This window comes from Tinamus guttatus, unplaced genomic scaffold, assembly GCF_059628265.1.
Source record: "Tinamus guttatus ecotype Peru unplaced genomic scaffold, ASM5962826v1 Tinamus_guttatus_pri_ptg000226l, whole genome shotgun sequence".
In the NCBI taxonomy this organism is placed as follows: Eukaryota; Metazoa; Chordata; class Aves; order Tinamiformes; family Tinamidae; genus Tinamus; species Tinamus guttatus.
This window is the reverse complement of record NW_028288760.1, coordinates 2,730,906-2,750,147: the sequence shown is the minus strand read 5'-3', so window position 1 is coordinate 2,750,147 and position 19,242 is coordinate 2,730,906.

Sequence of the window (19,242 nt, the reverse complement as noted above, 5' to 3'; positions counted from 1 at the left end):
TCCGGAGCCTTGGAAAAGCTCTTGGAAACCCGGTCGGGCGCTGGGTGTCAGCAGCTCCGCTGGGGATGCTCCGTGTGCCGCTCTCCCTGCAAACCGCCTTCCAAAGCCGGAATAAAACCCAAGCTGGAGAAGGCAAACGTGGTGCTTGTCCATGGGGAGCCGCTTTGGGGCTGCCCCACAGCAGGGGGGATTGATGTGGACCCAAAAGGGGCTCGGGGGGGTTCTGGCGAGGCCGGGATGCAGCTCCGCACAGGGAGGAGAGGCTCCCAGCTCCCAGCAGATGGATTCGTGGCACTTGACGGGCTGGTGGGAGAAGCTCTTATGAAAGACTGCGGCGACATTCGCAGCACAGATCTGCCAAACGGTGCCTGGAGTAGAAGGAGGGAGCACGTTGCACCGCGGCTAAACTGGTGCAGAGAGCGCGGGGAACGCGCAGCCGACGGATGCGGAGCATCCTGCCCAGAACCAGCACCGGGACACGGAACACGCACATCCGTATTGACGGCTTTTCCATTCAGGATGTTCTTTCCTCCTCAAACGGTCCTTTCCAGGCAGTGCCTGGGCTCCAGTGCCATCTCTCCTTGCCCTCGGGCCTCTCCTTCGCCTTCCTCCCATGCAAGGTCCCGGCAAAAAGTAAAGCCCCAAAAGCAACCCCAAAATTGCTGCTCTCCCACTCGCCAAAGTGGCTACCAGAGCAGCTACCTCCTGCTCTTCTATTTCCAAAGGGCCCTGCAGGAAGCGAGACGCAGCGCGGGCACCGCGGGATGCGCGCCTGGATGGATGCATCCGGGATGCTCCTGGCCGGCACGCGGGGTCTCACAGCCGCGGGAAGAGGCGGAGGAGCCCGCGCGGAGCTGCGGATTTAGAGCAGCTCATCAGTGGTTTTGGACTCCTAATTACATTTCTTTAATGAGCACCCACACGGCTCTCCGGGGCTCCTCAGGGGCTCCGTGCAGATCCCGGCTCTTAATTACTTCTCGCTCTTCATTTCCATCCCTGCGCTAATCCTTCGGACTTCCCTTTTCGCTTGACGCGAGTGATTTACTACCAGGTGCTGCACAAACGCACCTCACCCTCCTCTGCCCTCCTCCACTGCCCTTATTCCCCCCTTTTCCTTCCCCGGATGCAGCAGGAATCGCACGCACGGGCCCGGAGCAGCTGGGAGCTGCTGCAGCGGCGGCTGCACGGGCAGTTTTGGGGGAGAAGCAGCTGCCGAGAGCCGGGGCAGATGCTCCCCCGCAGGCACCGGCCCCGTTTGCAGCTCTCAGCCCAATTAGGGGACCCGGCGCCAGCTGCTCCCCGTGCGCAAGCGCCGCTTCGCCCATGATCTTCCCAAACCGGGAAGCGCCGATGCTTGGGATCCTGCAGCTTGGTGCTCAGCATTGGCAGGACCCGCATGAGCAGCGGGCGCTTGGGCATCGCTTTTGGGGTGAAAAAAGCAGCTTTGGTGTCCCTGTCGCACGCAGGATTTTGCAGAGCCCTTTTCCCAGCCGCTTCCCCTTCTCCTCCCTTTCCATCTCGACTGAAGCAAGAGGGTTTTTCAAAAGCGGGCCTTGAAGTGACAAATAATTGAAGGTGGTAATTAACAGCGTAGTCAAGTGCTAAGTAGAAAGAGGGGGAAAGAAGGAAAATAAAGGAAAGAGTGCCAGCTGCAATTCCGCAATTTAATTAGGTTCTTTGCTTTCTTGGTGGCTGGCGAGCCCTAAAGGCGAGGGGCTCCGATGCATGCGGAGGGAGGCAGCATTGAAAGGCAGAGATTAGCAAAACGCCCTTTTAAGTTATTTTTTCCCCCCCAAGAATGACAGAGCTTCTTGAAGCAGAAACTTTCAATAATTAAAAGAAGAAATTAAAAAAAAGGCGGGGGGAGGTGGTAATCATTGCTATGGAAAGTACAAGGAAAAGCTCGTCCTGGAGTGGGGCTTGCAGGGACAGGATGGAGCACGTAGTGAGGATGTGCTGGGAGGTCCCCACCATCCTAAACCCCAGCCCCAGGCCTGAGCTTGGCTCCTGCAGGGCGCTGAGAGCGTCGGCTCAGCGGCCTCCACGCCACGGGCTGCAATCTCAATATCCTCCCCCATATAAATGATATAAATCAGGCCCAGGGAGGCGGGCGCACGCGCATCAGTATGGAAATTCAGGCTCCAGCCCTCATGACTTATTCACCAGCAGGCTCATATTGTTTCTAACTTCGGAGCGGTTCCTGGAAGCCACGCGCTCGCCAAATTAAAAAGAGATATATGGCTGCTCGCGGAGCGCGCCGGCGCGCTCCCGAAAACGCTCCGTTTGCCAAGGAAGCTAAAGCAAACACCGGCTCAAGCATGTGGTTTCCTTGCTTGCTGATGGGTGTTTTCTGCCCCAAAACGGTGCCCGGGGAGCTTTGCACCTCGTGCTCCCACTGCGTCTTGGCAAGTTTTGCTGCTCGGCTCTCGCACTGCGATGCCACGTTCCCACACTCCTGCGCCTTCCGACCAGCTTCGTGCTATAATGGGCTTGAAATATTAACGAATTTCACCTCAATTACCTTCTGGGCTTCTCTCTCTTCCCCTGCCCGCTCCCTTTTTAATACCAGCAATAAGCAGAGTGGCTGCTGGGTGCAGCGGGGATTTTGCCCTCCCTTGTAGCTCCCACAGGGCCAGGAGGTGCTTTGGGGACAGGGACACATCAAGTGCATCCCTGCATGCACGGCCAGAGGAGGAGGAGACCTGGCAGGTCAAAGTAGCTGGAAATAAAATGCAAAAAACACCCCCAAACCAGGAGGGTGAGACTCCAAACACAGTTGCCATTTCCTGCCTCTTTGCTGCAAACCCCCATTTGCTTCCAGTTCCATCAGGCCCCATCAGTGCTGCTTACACAATGTGGAAGGGCTCGGTGCCCCAGTTTATTTGCGAAATAAGCTCAAACTGAATATTTATTGGATATTAATTTTTAGCAAATAAGCAACCCCTTGGCACGAGCTGCCACAGTGCAGGATGAGAGCAAAGGAGAGGCTGATGGGCAGCCTGGCCAGTGTGAAAAGAGGGGGAAAAAAAAAGACCAAATAGGAGTGGGCTTAATTCTCTGCAGTAATTTTCCCAAAAAACACATCCGTGATGGGGGAAGCAGCATTCCAGCTATTTGACGGGATCGCTCCGCACCGTTCCGGCCTCCCTCGCACGCTGCTATTTCTGCTGGGGCTCTTCTCCCCCTCTTCCTCCTCCTCCTCCTCTCTGTCAGCCCCCGGTGCTGCAGACACAACGAGCGGCTGCCTGTTTGGATGCAGAAAACCAGCACAGATCAATACGTTCAGTGATGTTTTCCTTTGCTCTGCTCCTTGCTCCGCAAGGCCAGGGACGTTGCTGTGACGCGGCCGGCAACTGGGACACGTGCATGAATTAAACATCCCCTGCAGCTCCCTGGGGAGAATTCCCCAAAGTCCCGCATCCACGGAGAGACAGGGAATGTCACAAATATTTAATCTGCCACCGATGCAGCGGATGCTGCTGGGGACCTTCTGATCTTGGGGGTGCCCTTGTGCAGCCCCTCGCACTGCAAACCCAGGGGACAGGGATGAGTTGTTGAGGGTAGCGCAAAGGCAAGGGGATGTGACGGGCAGAGCAGGGGGTGCAAGGGTTGACGTGAGGGCCAGGACCAAGCACTACTCCCTTCTGCTCTGCAACTTGCCCCAAGCAAGGAAAAATTACACCAAAACAGCTCCCTGCTGAGACCTGGACCCTCCTGGAGCACCAGGAATGCAGGGCTTCATCCTGCAGGAAATTAAGGCTGCAGCAACCTGGCTGATTGCAAAGCAGATCTGCACCAGCTCCTGCAGCATCTGCAGGCATCTCCCCTGCTGAGACTGCAACAACTGGTCAAAAACAAGGGGCTGGAAACCTCAAAAGAGAAGAGGACACCTCTGCCCCTTCCCTCCCTGCAGCCCAGCAGCTGCTTAGGGTGATTCTTATTTAGTTATTGCAAGCTCAAATACACTGCAACTGGTCTGGAAAAGCACCCCGCCATCCTGGGCTGACCCATAGCAATAGAAGAATAAATATATATATAAAAACAACTCATCCTGCTCAAATCAGGTCTTGGAAGCTTAATTTATCCCTTTCCAGGCTGCTAAGGGGCATGGAGGGGATGCACATGCTGCCGGAGCGGGACACGCTGCAGTGGCCCCGGCTGCACCTTCCCTCTTGGACGTGACTCAGAGCAGTTTTTCCCATCGTGAGCGAACGGGCAGTGCCTGAAAGCCCGTGTATTTCATTAATTACTCAAGTTATAGGCCTATTACAGCCGAGAAATTGCATTATTAAAAAGAAATCTCTGCAGACGCTCCAAATGCGTCAACTTATTCAATAGCTGACACAGGGTCATAATTAAAAGTAAAAAGTATAGGCCAGAAGGGGACGAAAAATGGCAGATTTCCTGAATATGGCTAATGGAAACATTATTAACATTAGGAAATTGCGCACGAGAAACCACTGGCTCCTGGCCCAGTTTAAATATGCATAAGGAGCCTGACGCGTGCCTATGGTGATTAATAGCATTAACAAAAAGGGGGGGGGAAAAAAAAAAGGGAAATTAAATTCCTCACTCCTTCTCCAGTGGCTGCGGTGGCTCTTTTGCTCCCTGTGTGATGGCAGGTTGATGGCTCTGGAAATTGGTGGGAATCAAGTACCTGGGAGCTGGATTTTGACCCCTTTCTGGAGCCTGGAGCGCCCGTTCCTCGGCCTCGGAGCTCCGCTTCCCTTCCAGGCTGCTGCGTTTTTCCACTCGCTCCCTGCGAACGCTGCTGTGGATCAATCTGGCGTCAGGCCCATTCTCTGCCTAATATTTCTAAATAATTTATTATCAGCGGTTTAATCCTCGCGGGAGCTGTCTCCACATTAAAGGCGATTGCGCAGTCAGGTCATGTCCCGCCTCGGAAGCACTTGCAGCCCTTTGATTTGTTTGTGTTTTATGTTTTTGTTGGGAGAGCAGTAAAAAGATATGAATTTCTTTCTCCCCTCTCGAAATTGATTTATCCCGGTTGTTTTCTTTTTTTTTTTCTGTCCAATTGAACTGTAACTTTCTGCCTGCTGCTGCCTCCCTGGGCACCTGGCCTGCTCCGCGTGGATGCTATGGGATGAAGCGGGATATAGAGCAGGAATCAAGCTGCTCATCCTGCTCCCAAAACAGGCAGGGGGGCCAGGATGTGCTCATGCCCCCTTTCCACCCCAAATCTGCCAGGTAAGGAGTTATCCCACCTTTTTTTTTAAAAAAAATCAGGAGAGCACCATTAAATATATCTCCACAGGGACAAGGGGTTTGAAAGCTGGAAGGATCAGGTTGGCTTTGCAATTACATTGCAGCATGCAGGGGGTTTGTGTTTGACAAATGCAGCCTATGGGGGAAAAAGAAAAGAAATATACACATATATATATATGTATGCACATTTTTTTATATATATATATATACATACATATATATATATAAAATCATTATGGTGCCCTGGGGACCTGTCTCATGCATTGGTGCTGTCTCTCTCTGGGGATTCATATTTTACTCTGGGACAAAGCAAAGACACTTTGGGGCTTTGGAACAGATTTGGAGGAACCTCCCCTTGCTGGTGAGGCCGGTGAGCAGTGGGGGAGCTGCCGCAGAGACCCAATGCACTCGCTACATCTCTGTGCTCCAGAGCGCAGCTTCCAGCAGAAACAGGGGCGGATAGCGAGAGATTTCCCTATAAAATATTGAGATCCGGAGGCTGTTGGAGGGGAAGGCAGAGCTGCTGTGGCTTCTGAATAAATCATCGGCGCTAACACATGTACTTGGCTCTCGGTGACGTCTTTGCGGGAAGGGAGCCGGCGCGCGCGGCGGGGACTGCCGAAGAGCGAAAATAAAACGCGATAAAATAAAATACGGGACGCCGGTTCCCCTAAGAGCGTTTGTTAGGGAAATAATTAGCTCATCGCAGCCTCCTCTAACATGTCAGCCTAAATCTGCTCCCTCGTTTGTCTCCTCAGCTCCCCATCCCTCCCGGCCTCCCCATCACCGCTTAAAAAGGCTGAGCTGAAGCAGCGAGTTAAAGTTTCATGGATTCTGCGTAAGTGGTGGCCTCTTGGGGAAAACCTTGACATTTGGGGCTCTGCTTCCCCAGAACTGGGTTATTTTTTGCGGGGTGACACAAGGGACTTGCGCACCTGAACTTTGTCCGAGCGAAGCTGCAAACGGAGCTGGGGACCGAGGTGCCGTCCAAAGCCGGTTCCGAGGAGCACTCACTTGCTCTCCAGTGCGTCCAAAAAATTGCAGGCACTTGAGGATTCCCACCATCACCTGCAATGCTTTGCCAGCAGGTTACGAAGTCTTCTCATTTTCTCGATGGCATAAAGACATGGGAAAGGCAACATCCATGGAGAACAAACACCTCTGCAACCTCCAAGCACCGTCCCTTGGTCTTGTCCTGCTCTCATCCCATATCCGGGCTGAGCCCAGAGCTGCAGGGGCAGTGACAACCTCATGCAGGATCGGTTGCTGCCACATCCTCAAATAAGGGTTCATTTGGCAAATTTTCCCCTAAAAGCCTCAGGATAAAGGAAAGGGGAAGTTTGCAAGCGCTAATAAAGCGCTGGGAGAAGCAGGCAGGGCAGAAGTAAATGCATGGACCCAAGGAGCTTATCCAGCTTGAGAAATCCAACTGAGGGTGATCCTGGTGAAATAGGGATGCTGCCCGTGCTAGGAACCAGGTGTTTCCCCAGGTGTTAATTCTCATCTAACAAGCAGCTTTGGAGGCCACAGAGAACTGATGGCAGCTGGTAGCAGCCGTCCTGGAAACTGAGAGGTTTTTGAAAAATTCCAGCACCTTCCTCAGAAACCCTCTCTGGAGTTGAATCCTCGAGACAAAGAGTTCGTTTTTCTTTCCTTTTTTTTTTCTGTTTTTAAAGCAATGCTTTTCAAGCGCACCGTGTTTGCACTCTCACACTACCAGCAAAGTAGGGCAGGTTTTCCCGCCCCCTTCCTTTCCGAAGATTCCCGGAGTTATTGGTACCATCCAAACCAAGTCCACGCAGGTCACCAGATGCAATTTTAGGGAATGCCGAGTGCCCGCATCACCCACCCCATACCAGAGGCTGCTGCATCCAAGGAGGGCACTGCCTGGAAGCTGCAGCCACAGCCGGTTTCCTTAAATATCCCAAATCCCCACAATCTCAGCATGGGCTGGCAGACAGTCCCGGCTAAGGGAAAACAGGATTTGCTCCATGTCTGTGGTTCCTCATAGGGCTAAACCAGCAGAAACCACCACGTGCTGTTACTACGAGCCACTCTCCTGTTTTCATCCGATTCTTTCGTTTTTTCCTTGCTGTGCTACTCTCTATAATTAAACTTTTGCTGCACTCTCTGCATCAGCCCCCCTGTTGCCATAGGAAAACGCTGTGGATGCCGTTCCTCGGAGTATCGGAGCCTGCCTACACACCCTGTGCACGCTTGCGCTTGATGCTTATAATTAAGGTGATATCGGATGGTACCTGTTGTGACAAGAAGCAATTATATGCAAAAAAGAGCCTAAACATGAGTAAATTTGGGGAATCTTTTTTGAACCTCTGCGTTGCACAAAGCATCAGTCGGTGCACCAATATCAGCAGTTTTTTGCCCATATTGGTCTGTAAAATCCTGCCAGTGCAGGAAAATGAGGCCATGTAGGTGCCTGCGAGGAGGAGAGGGCTCTGTGCAAGGGGTCTGGGGAGCTCCAGAAAGCACGTGGAAAGAGCTGCTTGCTCCATACAAACCCTAAGCCAGTGGTCAAACATTTGTCTCTCCAGGAGCCAGGGACACGTGTTAGCAAAACAGCAATTTAGACCAAGGAAATCGCAGGGAAAACAAATACAGAGCCCTCATGCAGCCATTTGTAACACGTCGCGCTCCTGACAGCACTGCCACCAGCCCCAAAAAAGCTCCAGCCTTGAAATTTTTCTTGAGCGAAGATAAATGAAGGGGATTCGTGTCTCTGTTGGCGCTGCGCCGTCTTGCTCAGCTGGCTGCAGAGAAAATACGAGACAGCGGCGCATTGATCCGGGGGGCTGAGCGCTGTCTTGGCGAGTGGGGACAAAAACTTCATTTGTGGCTTTAAAATGGGAAGCGCCGGCCCCGCAGGCTGCTCCCATCCGCAGAGCCGTGCTTGGCGCTTGGGATCGCGCTTGGGATCGGAGCCACGGAGGGAGCAGAGGGATCTGTCAGCTCCGCTCGCCTTGCCACCACGGCTGCTCGTTAGCAGCGATGGAGGGGTAAAAAACACCCAAAATGCAAAAAAAAAAAAGCAAAGCGGAGAAGATCTGCTGGGCTTTACCCCTGCTCAATCTTCGCATTGGTGTGCAGTGCAGCTCCCTGCTGGAGAGTGGGGTATTTAATGCGCTGGGACATATTTCTCCTCCAAAATCCTCCTTGGACTAGATGATCTCTAGAGGTCCCTTCCAACCTTAAGCATTCTATGAAAATATGTCCTTGCAAGGTGACAACCTGCTGGGGACCTTGGGGACCAGCCCCCAGGGTTCTCATGGAGATGCTGAGGTTGGGATCAGCCCTTGTTGCGCTGTCCCAAAGGGACCCATGGCCCCGGGAAGAGCGGGAGGATGAGGAGGATGAAGGATGCTCCACAGACCAGCTCAGCAGTGAGCCAGCCCCACCGCTGGATCCGATGCGACCTTCCCTTAAGGAAGATCCCCTGCTGCTCTAGCAAGACAGGAAGCAATTTTCAAGATGCAGCTTTTGGGCATGAAAATCGCCCTGGCTGCGCTCTAAGGGAGAGGGGGGCTCGTCGGCATGCAGAATGCAAATGAAAAGGTATAAATAAACAATTGCTCCCAAATAAGCGCTCGCCTTTAATGAATATTTCATATACAAAAGAAGTCATTGACATTTTGCTGGATTGCTTCAATTAGCTCTTAAGCCTTGTGTTCATGCAAATAATAAGCTTGCTTATTATAATGCTTTGTTAATCTGTTTCATAGCGTGAATTTATACAGTAATGCATCACACAGACCGCCTGCTGCAGCCTTTATTGGATATAAATGACTGAGTAATTGCTATTGATCATTAAAGAAGTGCAGTGTTATTTTGAAATTAGAATGTGGGGAACCTTTGAAAGGCTGGAGAAACCAGGCCGTTTGCTGCAAACAAACATGGTTTATAGGCACAGGAGTAACTAATGGGTCCATAGGAAGAGGTCCAAGTTGTGCCAAGCTTGAGTCCAGGGAAAAATGCCACCAGTCACGGCTGGATTCGCATCCCGCAATGCCTGCGGCTGGATATTCAGCACATGCATCAATATACTCCATTTCATGCATCGATCCCCGGTGCTAGCCAGATTAACCGGGAAAGCATTAAGGCTTGTGGGGGAAAACTCAGCATCAGGCTGGATCCTGGATTGGTGGCAGAGACACAAGGAGCCCCAAGGGCCACATCCTGGTGGTGGCAGGTGCCCCAAGGACACATTGGGGTCCCAGAGAGGCCACAGACCCTGTGCCCGGGCTCACTGCTCCGCTAGGAGTGGAAGCGGCTGCTTCCCGCGTGCCAGCGCTTGGAGCATCCATCACCGCTTCGGAGCCCCACGCTGAGCGAGTGCGAAAGGCTCCGCGTTCCCAAGGGGAATATTTAGGCAGAACCAGCTTTCCAACACTTGGTGGTTGCCTTCCAGACATTAAAAACTCACTATTAAAAAAAAAAGCTGTGATTTCACTTTAAATATTTTTTTTCCATTTAAAAACTACTCCTTTTTCTTCAGCTGAAGTTCTGCTTTCCTTCCAAAATGCTTTCGCTTTGATCCCCTTCGCTGGGGAGCCGCTGTCAGCCGCACCGCGCGCCCGGCCCCGCGAGAGCCGCGTTCCCGCCTCGCTCCCACCGCATTCCCGGATCGCTCCGAGCCGCTGCTGCTCCCAAAACGGTCCCTGTCCCCATGACGGGGCGTCTCGGCAGGCTCCGACTCGCACATCCGTCTGGAAAAGAGTTAGTGGCATCAACTCCTCTCTCCTCCAAGGGGAGCACTGGGACATGCTTAATTAACATCTTGAAAGGGCTGTGAGACTCTTCCATGACACTGCTTTTATTAATAGCCTGCATGCACATTTTTTCCCCCACTTCCAATTTACAGCATTTTCCCCCTGGAATGTACTTTGATTTTTAAGCAATTTAAGTCCTCAGGCTTTGCTGGGAAGGTAATTTATACCCATTTGCGTTTCAGTGTGTGTGGACACGTGCTGGCTGGCATTGGGAAGAAGCAGGAGAGTCAACAGGCTGGGAATGAGAGAGCAGTGTGGGATTTATTTCCAGGAGCCGAGAGGAAGGTCCGTGTTTGGCCATGTGCACGGTGCTCATCCCATAGCTCACAGCAGGGTCTTGGAGCAAGAATCCCAGAAAAGCCCATGTGGGCTCCAGAGAGCAAGGAAAGCCTGTGGTTTTTAGGAGACTTTGTTCTCAGGATCCAGCCCAACAACTCGCACGTCTCTGCTCCGTCTTGTTACCAGGAGAGCCGCAGTTTGGAGCTGCTGGCATTAAGCAGCGTTGGAAAGCACCCGGAGTCACCTCGTGCCCTGTGCCCTCTTCCACGCTGATCTTTGGCACCGCTAAAGTAATTTGTTGCAGGGAGTTTCATTTATGCAAATCTCCAGCAGGGCTTCGTGACATTCACATCTTGCAAGGCAGGTTTTTAATAAAGGTTGGGATGCAGGAGGATGGCCAGAGGGGCAGCGGGTCAGAGCCCCGGGAGGTTAAATCTGCCGGGAGTTTAATGGCACCACGTCCATTTATTCGGCTGGGGCTGTGACCCTGCAGCTGTCCGCGTTCCAGAACGACTTCTCGGATGCGTAACCCTGCCCTTTCCTTTCATTGGAATTTTGGAGCTGACTGCTCAGGATCGCTGCAGTCTCCGTCCCTGAGGTTTAACACTCATCTCCTTTGCTGCACGTGGCGTTTTCTCCTGCACGTTGCTGTGAAGCCAAACCCCAGGTACCCGCAGTGCTCCAAGCAGAAGGATACAGGGAGCCCAGGGAGACGTCGGGTTTTGCTGCAAACGGGCCCTGACAGCAGCTCCTCCAAGGAGCTCCCGAAACCCTTGGTGCCCAATTAAGCCAAACGCTGATGCTCTCGAGCAGAGAGCAGCCCCTGGGGATGCTCTGCGAGGAATGAGACCCCCTCCTCATCCTCCCTTGTTGCCAGGGAGGTTTCTGCACCCAGGAGGAGCATCCGATCAGCCCAGGAGGGGCACAGCTGGTCCCCACCATGGCCTTGTGCTGCTCTGCAAGGTGTGTGGGCGGTGGGCACCAAACACCACGGAGATCACAGGCTGGAAGCTTCCTAATGCTGTGTTATTCCAGGGAAAGTCAGAACCTTGTTTTTTTTTTTTTCCTTAGGAAAACACTGAGGGGAGGTCCTGATGAAGATGAAGGTCAGGAGCTCTCCGAGACACCTGTGATGCCACTGGCCATGCAGGGCCAGGAAAATGCTGCCCAGATCAAGGAGAGTCCATGGGGATGAGGACAGGGAAGAGCAATCCCTGTCCTCATCCCTGGAGGAAGCAGTTGGGTCTCCACACAGCCCCCTGCCCTCTAGGCACTGAGTTCCTGCTGGAGCGTTACTGATTCTGCAGAAATAACTGCAAGATTTGAGTCCACCGAGCGATAATTCAGGATATCTGCCTCCAAATAAAAGAATGAATGGAAAAAGAGAAAATTGCCACCTCACCGCAACATGGGTGGAGAGCAAAGGAGGAGCCGGCAGGGCTGATCTGCACTTGAAAGAGAGGTGGGAGCAGAAGGGCTGAGCAGAAGGGGCAGGACCAGGACCACAGCAAGGGGGAGATGAAAGGCAGCGGCGCCGCATTTGCATCTTGCTTCTCCTTATGGAAGGAATCATTTGAAAGCTGATGTTCTGCCAACAGGAACAAAAAGAGACCCATTGGCAGTGCCCCAGGCTCCTCATTTACTCTTTTACAGCAAGGAATACTTATGAAGACTGAATAATACATCTAATAAGGCTGTTTAGGATTCCTTGAGAGATGTCTCCATCAAAGCGCCCAGGGTCAGCCTTGCTGGGCAGCAAAGGGCTCCAGCTTGGATTCTCCTGAGCCTCCAGCACTGTCCCATCCGCAGGGACAATTGACCCAGGGGCTTCACCACGGCTGTAGGAGGCCTTTGGGAGAGCCCTCAGCTGGGTCCCTGTGGTTCTTTGGCATTTAGATGGGCAGGATTCATTTCCCTTGTGGAATTCAGGGGAGGGATGCAAACAAGGCACTGTCCAAATTGGAAAGGGAAGAGAACGGATGCTGATAGCGGGAGCAGAGCTGGCAGGTGCTGCTGGGTGTGCTCTGTCCCTGGAAAACCACCTTGCAAAGAGGCCCCTCCTCATATACAAGCTCCCGATCCTGCAGAAAGGCTGCCTTGGAAATCCTGAAACTGCTTGGTTCAAAGATTCCCTCCTTTCACCAACAGGAGGGAGGAAAAAAAACATCATCATCCTCTTCCATCTCCTTGTAGCTGCTGCTGGAGCTGGTGCATTCCACAAGCAGATGCCCAGACTGGGAACTTTCCTCCTGGGAGCAGCTTTTCCCATGCACGGAGCTGGCACATCCATGGCACCATCAGCCCTCAATAGTGCAAACACCGCTGCTTCCACCACCCAACACAGGGGAGAGGAGCAGGGCAGAGCACATCCCATCTGCACCCATCACCTCCTCCCGGGCAGGAGGAGGAGGACGGCGCTGGGATAGGGAGGAAGGCTCAGGGCTGAAGCGATGCTCACTGGCTGCTTCCCCCAGAGAGAGCACAGCAAGGAGGCCGAGACAGGCAAAAAGAAGATAATTATGCTTCAAAAAACACGACTCCTGAGTGCTGCAGTGCTTACCACCCCACCAGACACTCAGTAAATGTGCACAAGGCTTCCAGACACTTTTTTTTTCCTCTTTCTCTGCAATTGCAAAAGGTTTTCACCTTACGTCACCCTCAGATTCAAAGGCCTCTCCAGCTCCAGTGCTGGGAAAGCAGCAGCCAGGGCCACTCCAGCCTCAGGGCGACCCTCCCACAGCGTTGGGGTGGGATGGGGTGTCTCCTACCTCCTGGGCTGCCCATTTTGGACCCCACCGCATCCACACCACGTACCTGCCAGCTGCAGTCCCCAGCAAGATCATCAGCAGATTTAGAGAAAAGCTTCTTCCACCAGCTTTGGCTCTGTTAAATTAGCCAGGGGGTGTTAATTAACGAGGTTCAATAAGCCAGGGATCAGCTGGAGCCACTGAACTCTCCAGGTGTGAGAGCAGGAGGCAACAACAGCTGAGATCCCTCCTGCTCACTGGCATCCCCATCCCTATCCCTATCCCTATCCCTATCCCTATCCCTATCCCTATCCCTATCCCTATCCCTATCCCTATCCCTATCCCTATCCCTATCCCTATCCCTATCCCTATCCCAGTCCTGAATGGTCACGGGCCATCCCTGCCCCGCAGCTGCAGTGGACCCTGTTACCCAGAGCATCCCTTAAAATCAGATGCTTTTTCCCTGGATCTGCTGGTTGCGGCACGTGGCTGAGCTCTGCCCAGAATGAGACCCCTGGATGAAATAACCTTGCTAGAAACACCCGGGTTTTTAAATTACTTCCCTGCTTGGGCAAATATCCCTGCTCTGAGGCTTGTCCCCGACACAAGGCTGCGGTCAGTGCCCTGCGCCCCCAAAACGGGTAGCGAGGGGCAGGAATTGGGGCGGTTGGTGTGGTTAATTGGTGCGAATATTTCACGGTTTCTAATTAAATGTGAGACTGGTGCTGAGAGGGTGAGTGGGGCTGCGCTAGAATATGAATTATCCAGAATCCTCCTTCCCAGATGTTCAGCCTTCCCACCCCAGCCTCCCGGCTTCTCAGGCAAGTAAAATGGAAAAATAATCTGTGCTTGAAAATAAATAAATAAATCAAACGAAGCCCTCCCAGCCCCCAACCTGCTGAGCAGCCCTTCCGAGGTGCCCGAGGATGAAGATGCTTGGCCGAAGGGACGATGCTTCCTGCAATTCTGTGAATACGTTCCATGACACCTCCTGGGAGAAGCTGAGCAGGCCCAGCTGCATCCTCCGGGCCTCTCCATGTGCAAAATAATGGAAAAGCTCCTTGCTGCTCCTGCTTTTCCAGGCCAGGAGCCCAGGGAACAACTTGTGCCACCTGCAAGAAAAACAAGGGGCCCCAAATGGCTGAGAAAAAGGTGAAAACTGGACATTGCAGGGACATCTCTAGGAAAACGCATCACATCCCGTGCGGAGCTGCTTCATGCAGCAAAGCACCAGTGGGGAGCACACGAGCCTGCACCATCGCTTGATGTTTGTAATTAGGCTGTTTGGCAGCCTCGCTTATGTTAGTCTTTTTGCTAATAGATTTTGATGATAAGGGCACCCTTAAGTGACCTTGGTGAACATGGATCTGCTCCAAAGCAGCTTTGTAAGTGCCACTGATGTAGGTGCCAGCACTTCGCTGGGCTTGTGAATATATGTTATGCATGTATGTGTGTGTGTATATATATATATATATATATATATATTCCATTTTGGAGCATTTGGTCAATACTCTTCTCATCCCAGAAAGTCAGTGAGGGGTGGCAGCCGGACCTCTTCCCAGCAGTGGCTTCCCATCCGTCTCCTGATCCAGCGCCAGCTGGGAATGGGATCCACACTGCGCTTTCCCAGGGATTTGCATCCTGCGGGTGCAATAATCTAAGCTCTTCACAAAGGATCAGTTTTCCTAAGTTCCCCCACTCAATACCTTCTTCCTGAAGGAAGAGGAGGGTGGAAGGAGATAGAGGAGGAAGAGGAGGGAGGGAAAACACACTGGGAAAATTATCACCATCCTCAAACTCTCCTTTTGGTCTGTTTTTGATAACCGATAGGGTTATTTTGGGGTGAAGCAATTAGATTTCAGAGTTCTGATAAATGCAGCTTCCCCAGGGCCTGCAGGAAAGGGTTATCCTGCAGTCTATGGGAGCCGCTCCGGGTCCGGAGCGCCCCGGAGCGCGCAGCCTGGGCTGCCGTTGCCTGCACAGCATGTTCCCAGGTTAAAAATGGATTTCTTCCGCATAAAAATCTGAGTAAGCTGCTGCAAAATAATAACAGATGAAACATATACATGGAGCACATCGGTTATTAGCCCAAATGGTCTGACTTTCTGTCTTATTTTCCTTTTTTTTATATTATTATTTTATTTTTGTTCCTGCTGTCGGCAAGCAAAACCAACCGGCTCCATTATGTATAATTCATTCTGGATTAGATCAAAGGAACAGTTTATGGGGTAGGCTTGGGCATTATTATTATTTCTTTAGCTCTTTCTGTTTTTCTATAAATATATATTTATTCTCTCCCCTCCTCGCCGCATCCCCGTTGCTTCTCCTCGCAGGAGCAAGCCATAAATTATTCACCAGGCAATCGGAGAGGAGGCTGCTCCGGCCGGGAAGGCGGCAGCGCGGGGGGAGCCTGGCGCCCCGCTGTCCCCTCTGGTCCCTCCTGCACTTCGGGGATCTGGGGGCGGGTGACAACCTGGTGCCGCTCCCGGCAGAGGGGAAACGAGCTCTTTTCCATGCCCATCGGATCCGTATTCTCTGCACGGAGCAGCGGGGAGTGACGCCAGGGACATCCCCCGCCAAAGCTGTGCTCGCTTTTGGGGTATTTCCAGACGTTTCTGCAGCTTGGGCCCCAGGGTGCGAATTGGAAAAACGAATCCAAGCGGGATGTGGTGCCCCAGACAGGGCTGTGGGATCAAGGGCAGGAGGAGGCAGCTGATGGGCACAGCTGGGAACAGGGACGAGGATAGAGAGCAAAGCAGCTCCCATCCATCCCCCGGCTACTCGGAGATGCTGTGCAATGTAGGAATATATTTTCCCTGGAAAACTCTTTGCTCTTTGCTCAAAAGTGCAGAACCTGACAGAGATTCGGCAGGGTGAAAGCATCGTGTATTTATTTGGGGCCTTTCCATTGCAATTTGGGGAAACTGAGCTCGCCCACCTATAAAGCATGTGGTGAGAGACGATTCTCCGAGCTCACCAATCCCTCAGGATCCCGGTGGGATGCGGGCAGGTCCTCGGCCGCGCTGGGTCCGGGTGCACCCGCGTGAAGCAGGAGAGCAAGAAGCAAGAGAGCAGGAAGGGCTGCGAAGGATCTGTAAGCTCTGCATGCTCAGACCCCACACAGCCCTTTCTCCGCATCAAAAAATGGGTCAGAATCCGCCCAGACCGTCTGCCATCGACCGGGGCACCGGGGCAGTGCCACCAAATAATCATCTCTCAAAATCCCATTTTCGACTCCACCTTTTTCTTAGCCGGCATCTCTTGGAGCTGAGGAGCTGTGAGTAAATGCAGGCCGTATAGCAGAGGTGTTATTAGGTGTTACACACACATATATATATATATAAAACACCTAAGGAAGCAGTGTTATTATGCACATGCATCACCGGCCCTGGCGTGTTGGGCAGGCAGTGCATCACTGGGGCATGCACTGAGGTACCTTTATCTTGCTGCATCTCTGCCTCTCCTTCAAAAATCCCCTGGGCTGAAGCATCCCGAAATCTCATCCCGGGGTGAAAATTGCCTCGTTGGCAGGTGCTGCACAACCCCGCCGGGATGCTCAGCGGGAAGCGGCTCCGGGAGGACGCGGAGCGCGCTGCAGCGCCGGGTTCTGTCCACTTGCGGTCACAACCGCTTTGTCACTCCCTTCCCACCAAGTCACTTGCGCCTTCCCTGCAAAAAAACTCCCTGGAGCAGCGTGGATCATCTCTGTAGCATGTGGGGTGTAAAAACTATTTAAAATGTTAACTTCATTGATATATTTGCTAGTTTAGACCTTCGCTGGGGCTGGAGCTGCTTATTTCCTCCGTTATTTGAGGTTACGGTGTGACAGGGGTGGTTGTGCAGCCTCCGTTGGCTCCATGGGAGTTAGGAAGGTTCCTGTACCTGGAACAGGGACGATGCTGTGGGACAGGGCAGCCCAGGCTGTGCCGAGCTCCCTTCCGAAAAAACATACTGCTTTTTCCCAGCGTTTTGCTAGAAAGTCCATGGCTGTGCCAGGAAGCAGCAGTTAAATAACGAGCAGCCCCAAAGCGAATCCAAGCTTGAACTCCGCTTCCAGCGGCTGCCTCGGAGGCCGGCGCTTGGAGCGGCACCAGGAGCTGGGAGCCAGGAGGACGGAGCGGCTGCTTTTCCTCTCCTTTTGCCTGAGTGTGTTTTGGGCTCTGGATTTATTATGCAGACAAATGCTCCGGGCCGTGGAGCTCCGCAGCCGCTGCTGCCCGCGGCCGTGCCAAGGCAGCGGGTTCTGCTGCAGCATCTGCCAGCAACGGGGGATGAAATAAATGAATAAAAAGCAGCTGTCTGTGCTGAGGGGGAGAGAAGCTTTGGTCCGGTGTGATCCTACCCGTCGGCTTCTTGGGATGCCCCGTCCTGGCGCGTTGTGCCAGGCCCCGGGATGCTCGGGCACTGCAGCCTCCATCCCAGCCCCATCAGGGGCTCCCAGGCTGTCGCCGTTGCCCATCGAAGGCAGCTGAGAAACGGGAGCGGGTGCTGCGAGGTTCAGCAGAAAGAGCAGGTTGCCATGGCGATGCTGTTTTTAAAAAAAACTCTTTTCCTCTTTTTTTTCCCCTTTTTCTGCCTTTTTGGGAGTTGACTGTGAGGCGTCCGGCAGGATGCTGGGGCCCTCGAAGGGCCGCGGTGCAGGAAGGGGGCAGAAGCGCCGCTGCCACGAGCTTGGCCTTGCAACAGGACCCAGGGCCTTCAGGGAGGATGGAAATCACCCCCAAGCAGCACCAAAGGGCTTCAGCAAAGTGTCCATGGATCCACAGGCTTGGAAAATTTTTCCCTTGACTGTCACCTATCCATCTGGGGCACCGGTAGTCTCCCCAGGCAACCAAATCCTGCATTTCTGCATCCCTGGACGTGCGCCAGCGAGCTGGGGAGCCCAGACTGGCCTCTGCAGCTGTTACGAGTGCATTAGCATCCCGGAATTAGCGGAGCTGGTTTACATTGCCTACAGAGCACCAGGGCAGATGGTAAATCGCATGCGCTCCTGCAAACGGCAGCGATGTCGCTGGGTCGCAGTCATCCTTGGCGATGCTAACGCATCCTGTCCCTTTGCAAACACATCCGGGCCACAAAAGGTGCCAGCACCCAGCGTCCCTGCTCTCCGGCTGCTTCTGGTTTATTTAGGATGGACATGGATACAGAAACAGGGCCTCATGGCATGTTTAGAGCGCTGGGTTTTGTTCCGTACGCGGCCACTGCCACCTTCTGCAGTGGGAATTCTCCAGCTCCTGGTGCCAACGCGCTGGCACCGGCCCCTCTCCAGCACCCTGCACTGCCCGAAACGCCAACGCAGCCGACGATGGAGAGCGCCCTTCCAAGGAGCGTTTGGCATCACTTCTCCAACGCCACTGGGAGATTAAAAATTAAACCATATTCCCCAAGGACACACTGGAACATGCAAAGAAAGCAGCCGAAGAGCTGAGCATGGATGCAGTCCTTGCCTTTCCATCATTATTGTTACCCGTTCTCCAGGAAAAGCTCTGCTCCAGCCCTACATCCTGCTGGATCAGAGGATGGAGATGCCATCAGAGCATCCCCAAAGCCCCAATGCTTTTCCTGCCATCCATGGCTATCCTGGGGTGTGGGAAGCCGAACGGTGGGGCCGGGATGCTCACCAGGACGCACATGTCACCTCTTCAGCATCTCCCTGTCCCCGTGTCCCCATCCTGCAGCGGGAGGTGATCCCGGCGCGACGGGCGCCGCACATAAGCAAACATCCCGGCTCCGTCTCCAGGAGGGCTCTCCGCGGCTCTTTGATGGAGGCAGACAAAGTCACCTCTGCTCCGTGCGTGCGCGCGTGTTGGTTTTGTTTTATTTTTTATTTGTTTCTTCCCGTGCAAAACTCCCGTGAATTGGCCAGATGCGGTTGCTGTGGCAACCCGCGCTCTTCTCGCGGCGGATGCAGCAGAGGGGGTTTTGCAGCCTGATCCTCCTGGAAATCTCCCCAGCAGAGGCTGCTGCTACAAGGCGGTAGCGGGAGATGCGCGGCGGCCGGCACGTCCTAAATCCCACGAGCTCCTTTTTGCTGCCCTTTCGCCCTGCTGGAAACAGTGCACGTGGCAGCAAGAGCAGCAAACGCCCGTCCGTGACTCCTCTTACCTTGGCATGGAGCCGTTTCCCTGCATTGCTGCTGCCTTTCCAACCTGGACCGTGCAAAAGAGCGACCAACACCAAAAGGAAAGGGGGGAAAAGGGAATATA